This window comes from Triticum aestivum, chromosome 2B (genome assembly GCF_018294505.1).
Source record: "Triticum aestivum cultivar Chinese Spring chromosome 2B, IWGSC CS RefSeq v2.1, whole genome shotgun sequence".
Taxonomy (NCBI): Eukaryota; Viridiplantae; Streptophyta; class Magnoliopsida; order Poales; family Poaceae; genus Triticum; species Triticum aestivum.
The window spans coordinates 628,921,415-628,945,558 of NC_057798.1; the positions used below are offsets into that span (position 1 = coordinate 628,921,415).

Sequence of the window (24,144 nt, forward strand, 5' to 3'; positions counted from 1 at the left end):
GTATTTCTATTGCTGCGTGATGATATAATCTAAGTGATGAAACGTCAATTATGTATGTGACCGATGAAAGGGAGGTTTCGCATCACAAAGCAAAAAAAAAAACCCGTCCTTCTATCATGACACAGTGTTTGCATTTTACTTGCACATGCTGTAGGAATATAGACAGGCTTATAGTGCTGATGTTCTCAATGGTATCCAAAATTTTCTTTGTAGAATCAAATAAGCAACGAAATATATTAATAAGTTTACAATTTAGCTGTGTACCACAAATAATCATGGAAACCAGATTTCAGGTGTTTTGGATGTGTGTGTTTAGTTCCGAAGGCAATGGTTAACAAATGTGTGTTTTCAGATTTTTCAAATGAATTTCACCCTATGGCTAGAGCATCTTCAATGAAATGCAAACATGTTCATTTGTCTTTACCATTAATAGTTTAATACTCATGCTAAAATATTGAGGTCTTCTATTTACGCTTTGTGTGCTATGTTTTGCTCTCACTGTAGTTCAGTAAGAATATTATTCAAATTGTTCACCACGATGTCGTATATTTCTATGCTTGCAGGTTTATCACCGGGAGAACAATTTCTAGATGCTAAATTGAAATGTATTGTCCAGTGTCTTGCGTTGTCATTCTTTCATTATTCAAGGTATGTGTCTCACAAGGAAATAGAAAATGCTGAATTTTGCATGTGTGATTGGTTCAACAACCTCAACCTCTGTCTCGCTGTCAACCACATGCAAGCTTTCTCCTTGCTTTAGGTGAGAGCATTTATTTCATCGCCTTTTTAGCTTGATCAGATTGCAAGTTTGATAGGTTTCCCTAACCCGGGTTAGGAACCCTTTGATTTTGGTTCCTTGCTATAACTCTGTATGCAATTTTGTTTCTCTGTCCATTCTTAGCTACAAATGCTTATTTATAAACAGATGGATGCACGGTTCATTGTAGTCTTGCAGTTTGGAATACCAAAAAAAGCATTTGTTTGAGTGGTATAGCGTTTAGATGTCATTTTCTTGTTTGCTGTTTTTATCGCCTTTTATTGTCGTGCTATGAGTTGATATGAATCAGCTAGCTATTGTCTAATTGTTGAAATACCACCCTTTCGAGCAGCCCTTAAACACAGAATAAGGAAACGAGGATATTTCGGAGTCCCAGTTTCACTGCCTTCGTGGATGCTGGAGCCACTACCACCTTTACTATGTGTGTGGTTAGGGTATAGATCAAACTACAATTCAACAATGATCATCTACACCATCAGATCTGCGACTATAAAACTCCATGCTAATGTTCCATATTCCTCTTCTCTGCTAATTTTTAGAGTTTATCCTTCTATGAATTACCTAATTTCAGTAACAACTGACAAATATCAGTCTATTTGTTAACATCTCCATCTCCATCAAGGTTTTTAAATTGACTTAAGAGTATGTATGTGCCCCTATCATTTTTTTGGTTCGTCAACAGATGAAGTAATCAACCGTTCGAATGAGGGATTAGGAGTACATCATCTAAAATATTGTTGTTTCCAGTTAAATGTGTACCGATAAATTTAACTATCAAAATCATTGTACTGAGAAAAAAATTTGTTCTTATTTGCAGGCATTGTGTGGCGATAAACACATGACCAGCAAGGGGCCCTGCCCCCTCCCAATACTATGGATTTGTTCATAATAAACACATGAACAGTGCAGCATTTGACTTGTTTTCTGCTCCAACCGGCCCTCCCCAACATCCTAATCCCATTAATCCCCTCCTCCACTGCAGGCATGCCGGCCTTTTCTTAATTGCTATACTTTTGAGGACGCATCACTAAAAAAACTACAAGAGGTACCACAAGTCTGTAAAACCCTTATTACATTTTTGCATATGTACAGAAGTGAAAAATAGAAGTGAATTTAGCTATATACTTTGAAAATTGTAGTGGTTTTGCATGTCTAATAATTTTTTTTGTTATGATATTATTTTGTTCGCCGGTATTTAATCCTTGGGGATTTTTATCTTTCCCATTCAGAGTAGTCCAATTGATACTTCCGATGGACACATGACAGGTTGGTGATGATGTCATCTAATCCATATTGGAAGGTTTAATAATGTACTTGAACACTAAAACTATATAATGGATGGTTCTAGATGGGGGCAGGGATCCTCTATTTCCTTTACCAAATGGAGTCGGTCATAATCACATGTTGTCTGACCTTATCTCTATGCTCTCTTCACCTTATTCTTTGCATCATTTCACCGGTACAAGTCATCAGATGGGTATTACTGTTTCCAGTATGTTGTGTGTCGGTGGCCTGAAGCACAAGCTACTCACTATACTATATAGTACTGTGCTACAACTGTGAATTTTGCAATCCTGGTATACCCTAATTTGAGGTGATTTATATGCCAGGTTATCCTAATCTTTATGTATCTGATGCTAAAACCATCATGTTTGCTTGCAGAGATTCAGTTAAGACTTAAATTAACAATTATGTATCCGAAGACTGACATTTGAGATTAGAGGTTTCATGGCAATGATGGAGTGCTACCAAATTATGTTCCAAGAAAAATGATTTCTGCCTCAACTTGACTACATGTACGTGACTTGCAGTCAGTATGAAGTTCATTACACTACTAATATTAATTTCCTCATCTCCTTTATTTAGCTATTTGTCTATAGTCAACTCACATCACTCGACATCCAGGCCCGGCCCTGAGGGGGGGCAGGGGGGGCGGCCGCCCCGGGCCCCCGGAATCAGGGGGCCCCCATTTATGTATGTATGTCATGTATATTACTAGTCGATTTGGCCCAGCACACAGCCCAAACGGGAGGTCAGCAGGCGGCAAGACACACAGCCCTCTGATGACGCATAGATTAGATCGTGCCCCGCGGCAGTTGCCCATCGCCGGCCACGCCGAGAAGCCGAGCCGCAAGGGCTGATTCAATGATTTTTGCCGGCGTCAGCAGACGACATGCCCCATGATTGTTCCGGGAGTACGTCGGCCACGCAGCCGCCGAGACATCAGACATCCCTAGTCCGCGCACCTTGCCTTTATCCTCCTTCAGTACATGTGGTAATGCATCTCTCTTATTTCCCGTTTCTGAAAAAAGGAACCCATCTCCAAGGTGCTTCTCGAGACTGTTGTTTCTTGTATTAGCGATCTAGTTGGATGGTACATTGAAACGACAAAGGAGGATTTCTTAAGTATTGTGATTGTTAGGGTTCAGTTTTGGCACTGATTGTGTGTAACTGCTCACAACTTTGGAGATATGATTGCATAACTTTACATTCTGTAGACATTGCCAAGGATCTCTTGATTCTGAATAATGCCCAGAATCAGACGAACTATATGTACATGATTTATCAGTCTCCCAATTAGTCCAGAAATTTTCACATTGTGTTCTGCAATGACCTCGTTTGTGGGCCACTATATAGGAGATTTACATCAATGGAATTTTTAGAGGCCCAAGTGTATCACTAATTGATTTGAACTTCTATGTATATCAGTATATGGCTACTATTTTATGGCTGTGAGCCTATGGCACCACGTCATTGGAAGTTTTAGAGGCCCATGTAAATTGCTAATTGATTTGAACTTCTATGTATATAGAGTACATATTATTTTGGTAGCCAAGAATTAGCTTATATAAATCTTCATTCTTGTAATCAAGTTCATGGTTGTGACACTATGCATTTTCAGGCATTTCAACCGGATGCAATTCCAGTATGTGCACTCATGTGGGAAAAAATTTAGTTATGCACTCTCAAGTTTCATATTTCCTAGTATACATTGCATGATTTTGCTTACCCTCTCTATATGGATCTTTTTTATATACTTTTGATTTTTTTTCAGGATAGATTATTGGTGGATAGATCAACTCTTGCACACCTAATATATGGAGTTTTACTTGTGTCCGGCTTCACAAGAGGTGTGTGAAAATTTATCTTTCATCTCAACATCGCCGCTACATATTCCTTGCAGTGAGTAACTTAAGTTTCTCGACAAATTAATTATCATATACTACATAGTTTTTTTTATCTTATACATAGTTGTTAAATGCAATTTAAGCATGCTTATTAGTATTTTGATGGTGTACAAACACGTGGTTACCATTTTTAGAAAAGGGCCCCGGGTTCTAGTTTCGCCCCGGGCCCCCGAAATCTCAGGACCGGCCCTGTCGACATCTACAGGCATGTTGAATTGTTGACCCGATTTGACGGACTATATAAGTGCTCTTCTCCTTGGGAATTTGAAAGCACGCCCCTTCTAAGCATCGCACAATATATAGGCTTATATACGTGGTAGCAGTCATTTTACAAGCATGTGTGCATTAGACCAGAAAAGGGGTAAATTGCCTTTGATACTGATCTGGTACCCCCTATAAGCGTATGATATTAAATAGGTTTCTATTGATTCATCAACAGAGAATTTATGTCAATTGATTTAATGTCGATATAAGCTTTATGCAAGTTTGTTTTCTTGAGAGTACGCAATCGGTACTATAGCTTCTTTATGCAAGTTTGTGATTTTTGAAGTAGTGGATCCTACCAGGTTTCAAACTCGCAGAGCATATTGAAGGTGGTACAAATCATTGCAGAGTGAATTACAAGTAGCTATATGTGGATTGGAATTTATTGAAGCTTTGCATATTCAAATTTTTAAGTAGAATGAGACGTGCATTGCACGTGCAAGCTTACTATGCTCTCAAAAGGAAAACGTTTGGGGCCGGCAGCCCTGCCGAGCTTTTCGTCGACTCACGTGCCACGAAAGACCCATCCCGTGGAGATACGTGTACATGGTGGGTTCCGCGTGACTATTATTATTTTTCTTTCACCTCCAGCCGTCGCGGCTCTACTCCTCCACGGCCTCCCTCATGTTGCTCGCAAGCTCTAGAAGCTCCCTCACTGACGGCGAAGTGCTCATGTGCGACGGCGCCCAATGTTGCCTCTCCTTCATGGCCGGCGAACCCCTCTCCCATCCTTCCTCCTCAATTCGGATCCCCGCTATCTCCCCATGCCCATGGCCGCCTCCAATCCTCGGGATCTCAACAATGGCCTCTTCCCAACTATGGCTTCGAGTCCCCGAGGGCGAAGCTACGGGAACCGTCTATCAGGGCGCTGCAACCGGAGCTGCAAGGCTGCAACTACGGGCACACGTTGGACGGCGAGGATGAGGCGATGCTGCTCAGAGGAAAAAACTAATGTCACAATTTATCCTACATATCAACATAGCAGTTTGCTACAACCAACATCAAGTTTTGCTATAACACACAACAGGCGTCGCGGTTTTTCTACAACTAGCGTCGCTTTTTTGCTACAACCTGTTGGGGAACGCGGTAATTTCAAAAAAAATCCTACGATCACGCAAAATCTGTCTAGGTGATGCATAGCAGCGAGAGGGGAGAGTGTGTCCACGTACCCTCGTAGACCGAAAGTGGAAGCGTTTCAATAATGCGGTTGATGTAGTCGAACTTCTTCGCGATCCAACCAATCAAGTACCGAACGTACGGCACCTCTACATTCAGCACACGTTCAAATCGGTGACGTCCCTCGTACTCTTGATCTAGTTGAGGACGAGGGTGAGTTTCGTCAGCACGATGGCGTGGCGACGGTGATGACGATGCTACCGGCGCAGGGCTTCGCCTAAGCACTACGATGGTATGATCGAGGTGTGTAACTGTGGAGGGGGGCACCGCACACTGTTAAGAGAAACTTGTGTTCCTTTGGGGTGCCCCGTGCCCGCGTATATAAAGGAGGGAGGGAGAGAGGCCAACCCTCCTAGGGGCGCGCCAAGTGTGTCCTACTAGGACTCCCAAGTCCTAGTAGGATTCCCTTTCCTTTTCGGAGTAGGAAAGAAGGAAAGGAGGGAGAGGGAGAAGGAAAGGGGGGGGGGCACCCCTTGTCCAACTTGGTTTGGGCAGGGGCGAGGCGCGCGCCACCTCGTGGCCCTTCTTCCCTCTCTCCACTAAAGCCCAACAAGGCCCATTAACTTCCCTCGGCGAATTCCTGTAACTCTCCGGTACTCCGAAAAATACTCGAATCACTCGAAACCATTCCGATGTCTGAATATAGGCTTCCAATATATCAATCTTTACCTCTCAACCATTTCGAGACTCCTCGTCATATCCGTGATCTCATACGGGTCTCCGAACAAACTTCGTTCAACAAATCACATAACTCATAATACAAATCATCATCGAACGTTAAGCGTGTGGACCCTACGGGTTCGAGAACATGTAGACATGACCGAGACACATCTCCAGTCAATAACCAATAGCGGAACCTGGATGCTCATATTGGATCCTACATATTCTATGAAGATCTTTATCGGTCAAACCGCATAACAACATACGTTGTTCCCTTTGTCATTGGTATGTTACTTGCCCGAGATTCGATCGTCGGTATCATCATACCTAGTTCAATCTTGTTACCGGTAAGTCTCTTTACTCGTTCCGTAATGCTTCATCCTGCAACTAACTCATTACTCACATTGCTTGCAAGGCTTATAGTGATGAGCATTATCGAGAGGGCCCAGAGATACCTCTCTGGTACACGGAGTGAAAAATCCTAATCTCGATCTATGCCAACCCAACAAACACCTTTGGAGACACCTGTAGAGCATCTTTATAATCACTCAGTTACGTTGTGACGTTTGATAACACACAAGGTGTTCCTCCGGTATTCGGGAGTTGCATAATCTCATAGTCTGATGAACGTGTATAAGTCATGAAGAAAGCAGTAGCAATGAAACTGTAACAATCATAATGCTAAGCTAACGGATGGGTATTGTCCATCACATCATTCTCCTAATGATGTGATTCCGTTCATCAAATGACCACACATGTCTATGGTTAGGAAACATAACCATCTTTGATTAATGAGCTAGTCAAATAGAGGCATACTAGGGACACTATGTTTTGTCTATGTATTCACACATGTATTAAGTTTCCGGTTAATACAATTCTAGCATGAATAATAAACATTTATCATGAAATAAGGAAATAAATAATAACTTTAATATTGCCTCTAGGGCATATTTCTTTCAGTCTCCCACTTGCACTAGAGTCAATAATCTAGTTCACATTGCTATGTGATTAACACCTAGAGTACTAAGGTGCGATCATGTTTTACTTGTGAGAGAAGTTTAGTCAACGGGTCTGTCACATTCAGAGAGCCATATATATTTTGCAATTATTCTATGTCTACAATGCTCTGCATGGAGCTACTTTAGCTAATTGCTCCCGAGGCATAGGGAATGCCTTTTATTTTCTTTGTATCTTCTGCCGTGGTCGGGCTTTGAGTCTTACTCAACTTTACACCTTGTAACACAGGCAAGAACCCTTTCTTTGACTGATCCATTTTGAACTTCTTTAAAACTTTATCAAGGTATGTGCTTTGTGAAAGTCCAATTAAGCGTCTTGATCTATCTCTATAGATATTGATGCCCAATATGTAAGCAGCTTCACCAAGGTCTTTCATTGAAAAACTCTTATTCAAGTATCCCTTTATGCTATCCAAAAATTCTATATCATTTCCAATCAACAATATGTCGTCCACATATAATATTAGAAATACTACAGAGCTCCCACTCACTTACTTGTAAATATAGGCTTCTCCAAAAGTCTGTATAAAACCATATGCTTTGATCACACTATCAAAGCATTAGTTCCAACTCCGAGAGGCTTGCACCAGTCCATAAATGGATCGCTGGAGCTTGCGCATTTTGTTAGCATCCTTTGGATCGACAAAACCTTCTCATTGCATCATATACAACTCTTCTTCCAGAAATCCATTAAGGAATGCAGTTTTGACATCCATCTGCCAAATTTTAAAATCATAAAATGCGGCAATTGCTAACATGATTCGGACATACTTAAGCATCGCTACAGTTGAGAAAATCTCATTGTAGTCAACACCTTAAACTTGTCGAAAACCTTTTGCGACAAGTCGACCATTGTAGATAGTAACGCTACTATCAGTGTCCGTCTTCCTCTTGAAGATCCATTTATTTTCTATGGCTTGCCGATAATCGGGCAAGTCCACCAAAGTCCAGACTTTGTTCTCATACATGGATCCCATCTCAGATTTCATGGCCTCAAGCCATTTCGTGGAATCTGGGCTCATCATCGCTTCCTCATAGTTCGTAGGTTCATTATGGTCCAGTAACATGACTTTCAGAATAGGATTACCGTACCACTCTGGTGCGGACCGTATTATGGGAGACCTACGAGGTTCGGTAATAACTTGATCTGAAGTTTCATGATCATCATCATCATTAGCTTCCTCACTAATTGGTGTAGCAATCACTAGAACTGATTTCTGTGATGAACTACTTTCCAATTCGGGAGAAGGTATGATTACCTCATCAAGTTTTATTTTCCTCCCACTCACTTCTTTTGAGAGAAACTCCTTCTCTAGAAAGGATCCATTCTTAGCAACGAACATCTTGCCTTCGGATCTGTGATAGAAGGTGTACCCAATAGGTTCTTTTGGGTATCCTATGAAGACACATTTCTCCGGTTTGGGCTCGAGCTTATCAGGTTGAACCTTATTCGCATAAGCATCGCAACCCCAAACTTTAAGAAACGACAGCCTTGGTTTGTTGCCAAACCACAGTGCATACGGTGTCGTCTCAACAGATTCTGATGGTGCCCTGTTTAACGTGAATGCAGCTGTCTCTAATGCATAATCCCAAAACGATAGTGGTAAATCAGTAAGAGACATCATAGATCGCACCATATCTAATAAAGTACGGTTATAACGTTCGGACACACCATTACGCTGTGGTGTTCGAGGTGGCGTGAGTTGCGAAACTATTCCATATTGTTTCAAATGAAGACCAAACACGTAACTCAAATATTCGCCTCTACGATCAGATCGTAGAAACTTTATTTTCTAGTAACTATGATTCTTCACTTCACTCTGAAATTCTTTGAAATTTTCGAATGTTTCAGACTTTGTGTTTCATTAAGTAGGCTCAAATCATTTGTGATGGTCAAAAAATAATGATACTTGCCACGAGCCTCAACACTCATCAAAACACATACATCGGTATGTATTATTTCCAATAAGTCATTAGCTCGTTCCATTGTTTCGGAGAATGAAGTTTTAGTCATCTTTCCCATAAGGCACGGTTTGCAAGTATCAACTGATTCATAATCAAGTGATTCAAAAAGCCCATCAGCATGGATTTTCTTCATGCGCTTTACACCAATATGACCCAAACGGCAGTGCCACAAGTATGTTGCCTATCATTATCAACTTTGCATCTTTTGGCATCAATATTATGAATATGTGCATCACTACGATCGAGATTCAATAAACCGTCAACATTGGGTGTATGACCATACAAGGTTTTATTCATGTAAATAAAATAACAATTATTCTCTATCCTAAATGAATAACCGTATTGCAATAAACATGATCTAATCATATTCATGCTTTATGCAAACACCAAATAACATTTATTTAGGTTCAACTCTAATCCCGAAAGTATATGGTGTGTGCGATGATGATCATATCAATATTGGAACCACTTCCAACATACATCGTCACTTCACCTTTAACTAGGCATGGTACAATTTCACTGCTCACTGCTAAATGAATTTTCTGAAGCTACCGGCAACAGTCATCACACACACAGCTAACTGAATTTTTTGAAGCAATTTTCAACCTGTATCAATTTGATTCGATTTTGATTTTGACCCGGAAAATAAAATTTTGATTGCAATCCAATTAAACTCTATGTATCAATTAAACTCTTCGTATCAACTGTTAATTTTGATTGCAATCAAGTTTTCGCAGGAACACAAGCAAAGTACCAGTGGCGTCAGGGGTCTTGGGCGGGGGTCGAAGGGCGTCGGCGTCGCCCACCACCAGTAGCAGCGGAAGTAGAGGCGTCGCCCACCACTACCACCACAACCAGCAGGCGCCTGAAGTAGACCAGCGCGGTGGCGACTGAAGTGGACCAGCATGGTGGCAATGGGCGGCAGAATGTGGGCGAAGTAGACCGACGCGACAGTGGGCGGGCGACGGAGCTCTTCCTTGTGGGCGGGCGGCGGAGCTCCTCATCATGGGCGGTCGGTCGAGCTCCTTCATGGGTGGGCGGCGGAGCTCCTCCTCCTGGGCGGGCTTGTAGGCGACGCAAGACCTGATCGTGGGCGGCGCAGGAGCTGCTCCCGGAGACGGCTGGCTGCGGCAGCTAGCCGTGGCGACGGCCGGCTGGCCTTGGCGATGCGGATGACGGGAGGTGGAAGGAGATGGAGTTTATTTACAGAGCTTTGAAAGTGGAAGGGTGTTTTTCCAAAAAAAAAAAACTATTGTACTGGGCGGGTGACAACTTTCCCCGGACGGAGGGAGTATTGGTTTATAGTGGGAGCAGTATTCATCATTTTCCCATCAGAAGCCAACCAAACCATGTAGGACGTCCACTTGCCTGGAAGACCAACCCATGCATATGAATGCTGGCGACATAAAAGAGAATGTTCTCTAGGCACAACTTCACTAATTAAATAATTCATTATGATGACACCAGGTAGTTACTATATATGTAACTCCACCGGCGTGACTGCATTGCAAACCATGCAACAACAAACAGGGCATGAGCCACTAGTAAAAAGATTGAATATCCAGAGTGTGCCTCAACTACAAACAATGTAATCGGTATCAGAGGACCATAACACTCGAAGCTAGAGATAGAAGAACAGTCCTCCACCAAAATCTCACCCTGAATTCCGCCGCATCTTTTCTTTCCCAGATCTGCGCACACATAGTTTAGCAAAATGCCAGACAGATAAATTTCAGAAATAAGAATGACGCAATCAGGGGAAACATAAATGGTTTGTCGCAAGCCTTCAACGCATTAGAAACCAAATGTACAATTTGCACTTTCAGGTGAAGCGATTTTAGGCCCCTAGCATTATGCCTTTTTGTGTTAACCTTTGTCCTAAATAGGAAAAATGCATTGCACAATTCATCAACACCAATCTACTTGGAACTTGAATTTGACCTCTTTATCCGCCTTCCTAGAGTGACGAGACACCATCGTCAAACACCAGGGGGCAGTGGTTGTGCTATAATCATTCACGCACATCACCAAAATCAGAACACAAATAACAGAATTATCAGTAAAGGGACCAAAGGGAAGCTACTGGAAAAGCAATCTTTGCAAAACCAATGAAGGAATCTCTCACGCATGTCTATGATTTGTTAGCCAAAGGTAATCTGCTCCGAGGAAATGGTTGTGCTGCATGTTTCCCAGCTTAGCTTATGAAAGGCACCACATGTGCTGCATGTTTCCCATCAAAGGCTTTTGCCATATCTTGATCATATGAATACAATATAAAAGGCCTCTTATCTAAAAAGAAGCACTAACCACTGATGTATTTTAAGATAAGAAAGTGATTTGTCAACATAATTTGTTAAGCCTAGTCCCAATGTTCTGAAAACATAAGAACTATTGTCACACAGTTGGCGCTGTGATAATGGAAAATATTGACAAAATAGGTGTGGCTCCAAAGAGTCTAAACTGAAGCATATAGAAAAAATATAGTATTTGCTTCTGGCAGTAGAGTATTATGACATGAAGTTGTCAGTGAAAAGAAATAGTTATAAAACTTTGTTGTAAGATTTTGTTAACTTTCAGCTCAGATTCAGGCTTAGTTCCAGCTTTGGGCTTCTTTACGGAAGCAACAACTTGCTTGCTATTCTTCTTGAAGTTCCCTTTCTTTTCCTTTGCCCTTTTCTTGAAACCAGTGATCTTGTTTAATCATCAACACTTGAGGATTTTTCTTGATTTCTACCTTCATCGATTTCAGCATCACGAAGAGCTCGGGAATCGTTTTCGTCATCCCTTGCATACTATAGTTCATCACGAAGTTCCAGTAAATTGGTGATGGTGACTAGAGAACTCTGTCAATCACTATCTTATCTGGAAGATTAACTCCCACTTGATTGAAGTGATTGTAGTACTCAGACATTCTGAGCACATGCTCACTAGTTGAGCAATTCTCCTCCATCTTTTAGACAAAGTACTTGTCAGAGGTCTCATACCTCTTGACACGGGCATGAGTTTGAAATCCAATTTCAGCTCTTGGAACATCTCATATGCTCCGTGACGTTTCAAAAATGATTTTGAAGCCCCGGTTCTAAGCCGTAAAGCATCATGCACTAAACTATCAAGTAGTGATCATATTGAGCTAGCCAAACGTTCATAATGTCTGCATCTGCTCCTGCAATAGGTCTATCACCTAGCGGTGCATAAGGGAAATAATTCTTCTGTGCAGCAATGAGGATACACCTCAGATCACAGACCCAGTCTGCATCATTGCTACTATCATCTTTCGACTTAGTTTTCTCTAGGAACATATAAAAAACATAGGGAAGCTATAACGCGAGCTATTGATCTACAACATGATTTGGAAAATACTATCAAGACTAAGTTCAGTATAAATTAAAGTTCAATTAATCATATTATTAAGAACTCCCACTTAGATAGACATCCCTCTAGTCATATAAATGATCACCATCCAAATCAACTAAGCCATGTTCGATGATCACATGAGATGGAGTAGTTTTCAATGGTGAACATCACTATGTTGATCATATCTACTATATGATTCACACTCGATCTTTCGGTCTCTAGTGTTCCGAGGCCATATCTACATATGCTAGGCTCGTCAAGTTTAACCCGAGTATTCCGCATGTGCAAATTTGGCTTGCACCCGTTGTATGTGAACATAGAGCTTATCACACCTGATCATCATGTGGTGTCTCAGCACGAAGAACTGTCACAACGGTGCATACTCAGGGAGACCACTTATACCTTGAAATTTTAGTAAGGGATCATCTTATGCTACCGCCGAACTAGCAAAATAAGAATATAAAAGATAAACATCACATGCAATCAAAATATGTGACATGATATGGCCATCATCATCTTGTGCTCATGATCTCCATCACCGAAGCATTGTCATGATCTCCATCGTCACCGGTTTGACACCTTGATCTCCATCGTAGCATCATTTTCGTCTCGCCAACTATTGCTACTACGACTATCGCTACCTCTTAGTGATAAAGTAAAGCAATTACATGGAGATTGCATTTCATACAATAAAACGACAACCAGATGGCTCCTGCCAATTACCGATAACTTTGTTACAAAACAGGATCATCTCATACAACAATTTATATCACATCTTGTCTTGACCATATCACATCACAACAAGCCCTGCAAAAACAAGTTAGATGTCCTCTACTTTGTTGTTGCAAGTTTTACGTGGTTGCTACGGGCTTCTAGCAAGAACCGTTCTTACCTACGCACCAAAACCACAACGATTCTTTGTCAAGTGTGTTGTTTTAACCTTCAACAAGGACCGGCCGTAGTCAAACTCGATTCAACTAAAGTTGGAGAAACAGACACCCGCCAGCCACCTATGTGGAAAAGCACGTCGGTAGAACCAGTCTCATGCACGCGGTCATGTAATGTCGGTCCAGGCCGCTTCATCCAACAATACTGCCAAATCAAAGTGAGACATTGGTGGTAAGCAGTATGACTATTATCGCCCACAACTCTTTGCGTTCTACTCGTGCATAAAATATCTACGCATAGACCTGGCTCAGATGCCACTGTTGGGAAACGGGGTAATTTAAAAAAAATTCCTACGATCATGCAAGATCTATCTAGGTGATGCATAGCAACGAGAGGGGAGAGTGTGTCCACGTACCCTCGTAGACCGAAAGCGAAGCGTTTCAATAACATGGTTGATGTAGTCGAACTTCTTCACGATCCAACCGATCAAGTACTGAACGTACGACACCTCTGTGTTCAGCACACGTTCAGCTCGATGACGTCACTCGTACTCTTGATCCAGTTGAGGACAAGGGTGAGTTTCGTCAGCACGACGACATGGTGATGGTGATGATGATGCTACCAGCGCAGGGCTTCGCCTAAGCACTATGATGGTATGATCGAGGTGTGTAACTATGGAGGGGAGGTACCGCACAATGTTAAGAGAAACTTGCGTACCTTTGGGGTGCCCCCTACCCACGTATATAAAGGAGGGAGGGAGAGAGGCCGGCCCTTCTAGGGGCGCGCCAAGTGTAGGGAGTCCTACTAGGACTCCCAAGTCCTAGTAGGATTCCCTTTCCTTTTCGGAGTAGAAAAGAAGGAAAGAAGGGAGAGGGAGAAGGAAAAGGGGGGGCCGCGCCCCCACCCCTTGTCCAACTCGGTTTGGGCAGGGGGGAGGCGCGCGCCACCTCGTGGCCCTTCTCCTCTCTCTCCACTAAACCCCAACAAGGCCCATTAACTACCCCAGCGAATTCCCGTAACTCTCCGGTACTCCGAAAAATACTCGAATCACTCGAAACCATTTCGATGTCTGAATATAGGCTTCCAATATATCAATCTTTACCTCTCAACCATTTCGAGACTCCTCGTCATATCCGTGATCTCATTCGGGTCTCCGAACAAACTTCGTTCAACAAATCACATAACTCATAATACAAATCATCATCGAACGTTAAGCGTGTGGACCCTACGGGTTCGAGAACTATGTAGACATGACCGAGACACATCTCCAGTCAATAACCAATAGCGGAACCTGGATGCTCATATTGGATCCTACATATTCTACGAAGATCTTTATCGGTCAAACCGCATAACAACATACGTTGTTCCCTTTATCATCGGTATGTTACTTGCCCGAGATTCGATCGTCGGTATCATCATACCTAGTTCAATCTCGTTACCGGTAAGTCTCTTTACTCGTTCCGTAATGCTTCATCCCGCAACTAACTCATTACTCACATTGCTTGCAAGGCTTATAGTGATGAGCATTACCGAGAGGGCCCAGAGATACCTCTCCGATACACGGAGTGACAAATCCTAATCTCGATCTATGCCAACCCAACAAACACCTTCGGAGACACCATTAGAGCATCTTTATAATCACCTAGTTACGTTGTGACATTTGATAGCACACAAGGTGTACCTCCGATATTCGGAGTTGCATAATCTCATAGTCTGAGGAACATGTATAAGTCATGAAGAAAGCAGTAGCAATGAAGCTGTAACAATCATAATGCTAAGCTAATGGATGGGTCTTGTCCATCACATCATTCTCCTAATGATGTGATCCCGTTCATCAAATGACAACACATGTCTATGGTTAGGAAACATAACCATCTTTGATTAACGAGCTAGTCAAGTAGAGGCATACTAGGGACACTATGTTTTGTCTATGTATTCACACATGTACTAAGTTTCCGATTAATACAATTCTAGCATGAATAATAAACATTTATCATGAAATAAGGAAATAAATAACAACTTTAATATTGCCTCTAGGGCATATTTCCTTCACAACTGGCATCACGTTTTACTACATCCATCACGGCTGAGCTGTGACCAGAAACGGCTACGACGACTTTTTGCTGCAACCGTCGTAGGTTTTTGCTACATCCGGCAATGAATTTTTCTACATTCATTCATTTTTAGACGCAGATGCTGCTACGTGCAATGGCGAGCTACAACATGTCACGACTTTTTTGCTGCAACCATTGTCTTGGTTTACTATGACCGGGAAATAGAAAGCTGCAACAGGCGACCATGGGAGCTACAACCGACGTATGGGAGTTGCATGCTAGTGGCGATGGCTAACGTCGAGTTGCAACCGGTGGCAACAAGAGTTGCACCCAACGAAGTTGCAACCGGCGACTGACGTTGCTGTAGCTGCGACCATCACCCACGAGGGAGCTGCATCCCATAGCTGAAAGTTTGCTGCATGCGTAGATCCAAAGAGAAACAGGAGAGAAGATGTCGGCGACCAGCGGCGAGTGCGGCGACCGGTGGCGAGTGCGGCGATCAGTGGCGAGTGCGGCATCTAGTAGCACAGAGCGGAGGAAGGAGCTCCAGGCGAGGGGTGGTGGCCAGCGGCTAGGAGGACATCCAAGCGACAGGGGCAGTGCCCGCGCTGTGTGTAGAGAGGAAGAAGGAGATGGGGGAAGTCAATGCACACAGATCGGACGACTGGAGCTCGCTAGGTTAGGCGGCTGGGGTGCGACCGGCCGAACTGTTGGGCCGGCGCACTGGTGCCTAGCAGTCGTCTTCTGAAAAACAAGAACCAAATTCACCATTGCCACACAGAAGACTGAACCCGCACTGAGCGGTTTTGTTGATTCTGTTAATTTGGCTACCCGTACAAACTGATGGACGCCCATCAGAGGTGATCCAGTGGCGGAGCCGGGATTTCCGACATGGGTATGCGCGGTAATTTTATTTTTGGGTCTTCACAATAGTATAAGAAATAGAAACGTTCATAATAATAACAATGAAACTATAAATTATTATTTGTAGCAACAATGTCTCCAATAATTTAGTTACATTGATGGTGTCTTCATTTACTTGCATGAAGAATTTACGCTCAAGAAAAGTAACCAAGAAATATATTGTTCCCCCATTTTGGCTCTTAACATATTCTTAATTCATCGAAGAGAAGACCCTCTCAATACTAGCAGTCGCCACCGGGAGAATTAACACCAACTTGAGAATCTTGTAAACAATGGCATGTGATATGTTCTTTGTCTCAACAAGCTTGGCTGAAAGTTGGGAAATATTTGTCACCTTTCTAAATCGTTCATCTCTATGCATATCAGCAATAAACATTGCCAATTCATAAGGAAGTTTTAATATTTCCGTCTTTGAGAAATCTTTAGGATAAAAGTGGGCAAGCTTGACCAACTTCTCTTCATCTTAAGCAGCAAATGAATCAATAGGATCAAATGATGCCATACAGACAAGTAATTCAGTGTTTACCTCACCAAAACTATTGTTGAGCTCTTGAAGTTGCCTATCAATGAGACCCAAAAACATATCAACACGAAAGCGATGGAGATTCTTTACTTTATTGAAGAACTTATTAGATTATGAGTTGTCTTATAGAATCCATCCATGTTAGGCACTTTGATCTTATGCTTCAGACAAAAAACACTTGACATTTTCTACAAATAATTCCCTCCCACCATCTTCTCACAGATTCAACAATTGTGGTTAGTGAGATAAATTAGATCAATAACATTCATAGTATCTTGATCCCTCCTTTGCAAAGCATGGCTCAAGTTGTGATTGGCAGTTTGGCAAGAGTGCAGAGGCATCTCATCTGCAGCCAGGCAATGGCGTTAGAGTGCTAGTGGCGAGGGGGGACAAAGAAAGCGGGTTCATAGTGTACTGTAACTCAGGGTGGGCATTCGAGTACTGAAAATCAAACCCGAATTGTCCGATTGTCGGGTATTTTAGTTTTTTGGGTTCGGGTTCGGTTCCTGTTTTATCTGTTATTCGGGTTTCAGACGCTGATCGGGTATCATCTTTTTATATAGGAATAGACTAAAATAACCGAAGGCCTTCATCAGGTGTCTCACCTCGCAAATGAAATAGGAACCAAACCCAAAAACCGAAATACCTGACAACTCGGGTCAATTCAGGTTTGGTTTTCGGTAGTCAAATGCCCACCCTAAGTCATAAGAGGAAATTTTCAAGTTGATGGTATAACTTTATAACGATGTGAGGAGGAGTGATGCGTAAATTCAAAATTTGAACTTTTGAATTTCAAAAAAAATCTGAAAAAGAATTATACAAGTAAACAAGGATGTTATGTGTATGTGTATAAAATTTCAGGATGAAATACCTTGAAATGCGGTCTGTACAAGACAAATTCATGGCTTGGAAGGATGAATAGTATCATGTATTAAAAAGCTCTATATTTATTTTTTTGCACAACCCACATTTCAATGTATTTCGTCCTGAAAGCTTACACACCTGTGCATTCTGCCTCCATGTATATCTATTTTCCAGAAGTCTTTTAAATGTATAAAATATGAATTTTGATTTTTTTTTTCAAAAATGGCCTCCATTGAGCTTGGCGTCCAAAAGGGATTTTCGTGCCAGGAGCATAAAAGGTCTGGACAATCTATATAAGAAGAATCTAAAGCTAGTATCATTCATGCTAATTAGTTATTTTTTCTGAGGTGACAACCAATTAAATGTGGAAAGATTAGATTGAGTATCTTGATATGAGAATGTATCATATTAAATGATGTTCTAGTATGTGGCATCATTATGCACGTCAGTAAATGAGATCACTATGATACCAACTTATGATACTATGCACTGTAGAGGTAATATCATATACAAGTATCATGTACATGATACTCCCTCCATTCGGAAATACTTGTCGAGGAAATGGATAAAAATGGATGTATCTAGAACTAAAATATATCTAGATACATCTATTTCTCTGACAAGTATTTCCGTATAGAGGGAATACTAGTATATCATACTTAACACTGTGAGGAGCCTTATGATTGCATTCGCCTAACTTAATGGATGCAAAACACTTCCCTTTCTACGGTCGCTCGTACATGGTTTAAGCCCTTTCATCTGGAACTTTCGATCAAGCAATTTTTGGTTTACAACTAGACCTAATTTCGAATCAAAATCGACAAACAAATTTCAACCGAAAAGAAGGGAGCTCGAGAACTTTGATTCCCTCTATGGTCTAAGCTTGGCATGACCTATGACCCTTGGAATAAAACCCATGCAGAACTTAAATGCCACAAATATATCTACAGTGTTAATTTAGCAATGTCAATTAAATCCATATTATTTTATTTGACAAGTTAGTTAATTGTAGCAAATGCATATCAAAAGATCTAGATAGGTCACAAAATAGTGGTAGAGATCACAGGAATGATCTTGAAAAGGCTTTGACTGAGATACATACAAGAGGAATAATCAACCACAACTTGAATGCAATTTTAAAACCGCCTATATGCAAGTTGCTAGGAAGGAGCACTACTAGGGAAATGCCTATACACATGAGCTTAGTAGTAACGCTTTTTACAAGAAACCACTGCTACTACTTATCAGTGGCGCTTGCTCATGGTAAGCGTTGCTACTATGCACTTACCAGTAGTGTTGTGTTCATAAAACACGCTACTACTACAATTGCCAGACCATTGCCGGTAGGCCAGGCATAGTAGTAGCGCTTGTATGTAGAAAGCGCTACTGCTATTGTACGTAGCAGTAGCGCTTTCTACATACAAGCGCTACTACTACAGGCACCTTATTCACGCTCCGGCCTGTGCTCGACCTCACTCTCCCCCTCACACACTCTCACTCGCGCGCAGTCGCTGCTGCCGTTCCCCACGTCGGTCTTCTCCCGCCAGCCGCCCTCGCCCGTGCCGGCTCTCCTCCCCCGCCGGCCTCCTCCCCCGCCGGCCGACCTCCCACGACGTCCCTCGTCCCCCCCGCCCCCACGCCGGTCCTCCTTCGCCGAGAGGTACTCCTCCTCCCTCCTCCCTCCTCCTCCCTAGTTAATTTTGAACCCTAGCTAGTTGAAAAAATAGGCTAAATCTTAGAATAATGTAGTAGGTTATGATCTTAGGTGTTTAATTTTAGAATAATGTAGTATGAACCCTAGCTAGTTATGATCGAACCATGTTCAAAATGTAGGTTTTTAATTAGGTGTACTTAATATAATTTAGGTATTTTAGGTGTTTAATCTTAGAATAATGTAGTATGAACCCTAGTTATGATCGAACCATGTTCAACATGTCAAATTCGTTGTTATTTTTTTAGTTAAAGCATTTATTCCCGCATCGACGTCGAAGATGTCTATCCCGCATCCTCATCGTCGACTCAGCGGAGGACACTTGCTTGATCAGAGGGGCCATGTCCGGGACTGGGCTTTGCCTGGCTGGTACTGGAAGGTGCTACCTTCCGGGCGGTGCAGCTTGGTGAGGAGCCAACCCATCATTGACCCGAACCTTCTTTGGTGGCGGTCGCATGGGCCAGTGACGATGCAGAGGCTTGAGGACCCCGTGGAGGTGGTACGTCACCGTGTCAGCGAGGAGGATGAGCACGTCTGTCGCTTCATGGTTGCGTTGGAAGGCAGGTTCTCCAATACCTGGCAGGTTCTTCAGGTATCTCACTAGAGCTATGATCTTGTGATGGTTCCTTCTCTTTGGGTGTCCACCACCCGCGCCTATACCCGTCGTTCGCTAGGGTTTTAGCTATATTAGTGATGTTATATGTATGATACAATTCGAGATGTATTAGTGATAATATTCGACGATGTACGGACGAAAGAGATGATTTAGTTTTGCTTATTGAATGCATGCTAATTTGAATACTTATTTATTTTATGATTTTGTTTTGCTTATTGAATGCTCAAATTGGAAAAATACTCCTACTTTAAATGCCCAAGTGGCCGGCCATGTTTGCAGGTTACACCTCCGAGTGGCCTATGTTTTGCCGGAGTGTTGATTAATTTCTGTTCCGGCAAATTTCAGGCGCTCGATATGTCCTTTTTTTAGCAAAGGTCATGCCGGATTTTCCCATAAATTCTAGCATGACTTGTGCTAGAATATGTAGGAGATATCGAGTGGACTGGATATTGTAGAAAGATAATTAAATGACATATCGGGTTGACTTTAAGTCTGTCGAGGCCCCATACATGACAAGCAAAAAATGAGTGAGGGAGTGTGTCCACCATATGTAAGAGAAGAATAATGTCGACTGTTTTCGTGGGGGTCGCTTCTCATTCATTCCCGTGTGCTAGACATTTTGGTTGAATGCACTCAGGGATGAAGGGAGGAGCGATCATCACCAACGGTCGAATATATACACCACGTGAGCTGAAAGTTTTCAAAAAAAAAACTCGACGGACCGATAGTCAACCCGTGCTGAATAATAATGATCTAATTTAGTTTTTGTAGTACATATATTGAATTGTACAAGTTTAATCTTTGAATTATGAAACTCTACTTTCTCTACACCCGAGTAGTTTCCTTCAACTGATTTTCAATGTTTCAAATATGAACATATATAGGAAATGTCTGACGATGAAAGGAAATTTGGTATGTGCAAATACTGTGAAGACAAGCGCAACATGTGCGACAGGCCTCACCCAGTTGGTGGTAGGCCCTTCAGCATCGTGTTGGATGAGAACTTCGAAGTGGATACAGTAAGTCACAACGACAAGTATTTTTTCATAATTAAGCATGACTTCTGCTACTTCCGCTTTTTTTGCTTCAACTTATAGTTTTAATTTTTTACAATTCTACTAGCGTATCCCCTGTCATGCAAGAATCTATGTCTTGGATAAGATTGGTTTTAGTACTATGGAAAGTATGTAGGTAAAGAAAGTTCACTTGAGGACCGAGCATGGTTATACTTTTTCTGCAAAATTATACAATGCAGACACCTACTCCTATTTTGAATGCAAAAATTGGAGAGCACTATGCAAGGCTTATGCATTTGAGCCTAATATGGTTATCACCTTGATATTCGTCCGGAAGATGAAATTGAAGGTAATATAGACATCTGGGTCGATGTGCAGACGCCTCTAGTTCTACCATTATGTGAGTTTCTCAACCATATTTATGTCTTGGATATTGTTTATTCAAAAATAGTTGACAACTAATTTCTATTGACAGCTAATTTTCATTCAAGCAAACCTGTTCGGTGATGTCTACTATGCAACCTTCTCCTTGTAGACGTTGTTGGGCATCCAAGTGCAGTGGTTTGTAGGACAGTAGCAAATTTCCCTCAAGTGGATGACCTAAGGTTTATCAATCCGTGGGAGGCGTAGGATGAAGATGGTCTCTCTCAAACAACCCTGCAACCAAATGACAAAGAGTCCCTTGTGTCCCCAACACACCCAATACAATGTTAAATTGTATAGGTGCACTAGTTCGGCGAAGAGATGGTGATACAAGTGCAATATGGATGATAGATATGAGTATTTGTAATCTGAAAATATAAAAACAGCAAGGTAACTAATGATAAAAGTGAGCGTAAACGGTATTGCAATGGTATGAAACAAGGCCTAAGGTTCATACTTTCACTAGTGCAAGTTCTCTCAACAATAATAACATACTTGGATCATATAACTATCCCTCAACATGCAACAAAGAGTCACTACAAAGTCACTAATAGCGGAGAACAAACGAAGAGATTATGGTAGGGTACAAAACCACCTCAAAGTTATCCTTTCTGCTCAATCTATTCGAGAGTCCGTAGTAAAATAACACAAAGCTATTCTTTCCGTTCAATCTATCATAGAGTTCATACTAGAATAACACCTTAAGACACAAATCAACCAAAACCCTAATGTCACCTAGATACTCCATTGTCACCTCAAGTATCCGCGGGTATGGTTATACGATATGCATCACACAATCTCAGATTCATCTATTCAACCAACACAAAGTACTTCAAAGAGTGCCCCAAAGTTTCTACCGGAGAGTCAAGACGAAAACGTGTGCCAACCCCTATGCATAGATTCATTGAACCCGCAAGTTGATCACCAAAACATACATCAAGTGGATCACGTGAATATCCCATTGTCACCACAGATAAGCACGGCAAGACATACATCAAGTGTTCTCAAATCCTTCCGATAAGATAACTTCAAAGGGAAAACTCAATCCATTACAAGAGAGTAGAGGGGGAGAAACATCATAAGATCCAACTATAATAGCAAAGCTCGTGATACATCAATATCGTATCACCTCAAGAACACGAGAGAGAGAGAGATCAAACACATAGCTAATGGTACATACCCTCAGCCCCCGAGGGTGAACTACTCCCTCCTCATCATGGAGAGCGCCGGGATGATGAAGATGGCCACCGGTGAGGGATTCCCCCTCCGACAGGGTGCCAGAACGGGCTCCCGAGAGGTTTTTGGTGGATACAGAGGCTTGCAGCGGCGGAACTCCCTATCTACCTTGTTTTTCGAAGGTTTTAGGGTATATGGACTTATATAGGCGAAAGAAGTCGGTCAGGGGAGCCACGAGGGGCCCACGAGGGTGGAGGACGTGCCCAGGGGGGTGGGCGCGCCCCCTGCCTCGTGGCCTCCTCGAAGCTTCCCTGACTTCAGCTCCACGTCTCCTGGATCACGTTCGTTCCAAAAATCACGCTCCCGAAGGTTTCATTCAGTTTGGACTTCGTTTGATATTCCTTTTCTTCGAAACACTGAAATAGGCAAGAAAACAACAATATGGGATGGGCCTCCGGTTAATAGGTTAGTCCCAAAAATAATATAGAAGTGTATAATAAAGCCCGTAAACATCCAAAACGGATAATATAATAGCATGGAACAATTAAAAATTATAGATACGTTGGAGACGTATCATCCGACGCTTGGTAGACATGACCTACTACTATCCCGGGGCTGAACTAAACTACGAGGAGATAAGTCATTATGTTTCATGGCTGGAGGATCTTCATTCTGTGGAGACAAATTATTTTCCTGGATTTGAAAATCTTAGTACTGAAAACGTGCGACCAATAGTGTTCGTATTGAACTACGGTCACATCTATTTAGGAAAGATGGTAAGATTTTTACTATTTTTGATGTGTGCATCTTTTGCATACATTATTTTTGAAGCTAAACTTCATTGCTAAGTATGTTACTATGATGTTCTTCAACAGGGACTCCCGATGATAGTTGTGCCTCAGTGGATCGAGGCTAAAGGTCTCATCTCCATGGTTAGCATACGGCCAAGACATCCTACAATGCACATCAGGGCATTCATGATTTCTAAAAGAGAGCAAGTCTTAATAGTCAATGACTGGAACAAAATTGTGAATGATCGCAGAGAAGTACTAGGGGGCAGTAATCAGAAGCGCGACCCACAATTAGGAGATAGATTCATCTGCATTCTCCAATATGATGAAGCAGGAGTGTTATATACATGTTCTATGCTATTTTATCTGAGAGAGAGCAACATGAGTGATTAGCTAGCTAGAATGAGTTTGAAGATGATGATGTGCTACACTATGACTATGATGATTAAATATCTAGTGTTGGTGATAATGACTATGATGATTATTATTAGCTAGTGTTGGTGGTGATTAGATAGCTACCATACCTAGTGTTGGTGGTGATTAGCTAGCTAGAATGAGTTTGAAGATAATGATGTGCTACACTATGACTATGACCGGTGGTAATGACTATGATGATGATTAGTTAGTATACTTTCGACATGCACCACATGTTGCCTCCACTTGAACCTAATCAACATTCATTTCACCCACTGTTGTATATACTAACTAATCATGGTGATAAAATCATATGATGAAAATACTGTATATAAAACCTATA

General features: G+C 41.9%; 1 long non-coding RNA gene across 10 annotated transcripts; it reads left to right on the plus strand.

Moving 5' to 3' along the window:
• The first annotated feature begins 561 nt into the window (after positions 1 to 561).
• On the plus strand, positions 562 to 10,370 carry LOC123046394 (uncharacterized). 10 transcript variants are annotated; one of them, XR_006422286.1, is made up of 4 exons: positions 562 to 648; positions 1,110 to 2,574; positions 3,681 to 3,909; positions 9,785 to 10,370. It is a non-coding gene; the product is annotated as an uncharacterized lncRNA (long non-coding RNA). The 10 variants fall into 10 exon arrangements; XR_006422284.1 differs by adding an exon at positions 2,684 to 3,053 and having other exon boundaries at positions 568 to 2,574; XR_006422279.1 differs by having other exon boundaries at positions 568 to 2,355; positions 2,441 to 2,574.
• Positions 10,371 to 24,144: the final 13,774 nt, after the last annotated feature.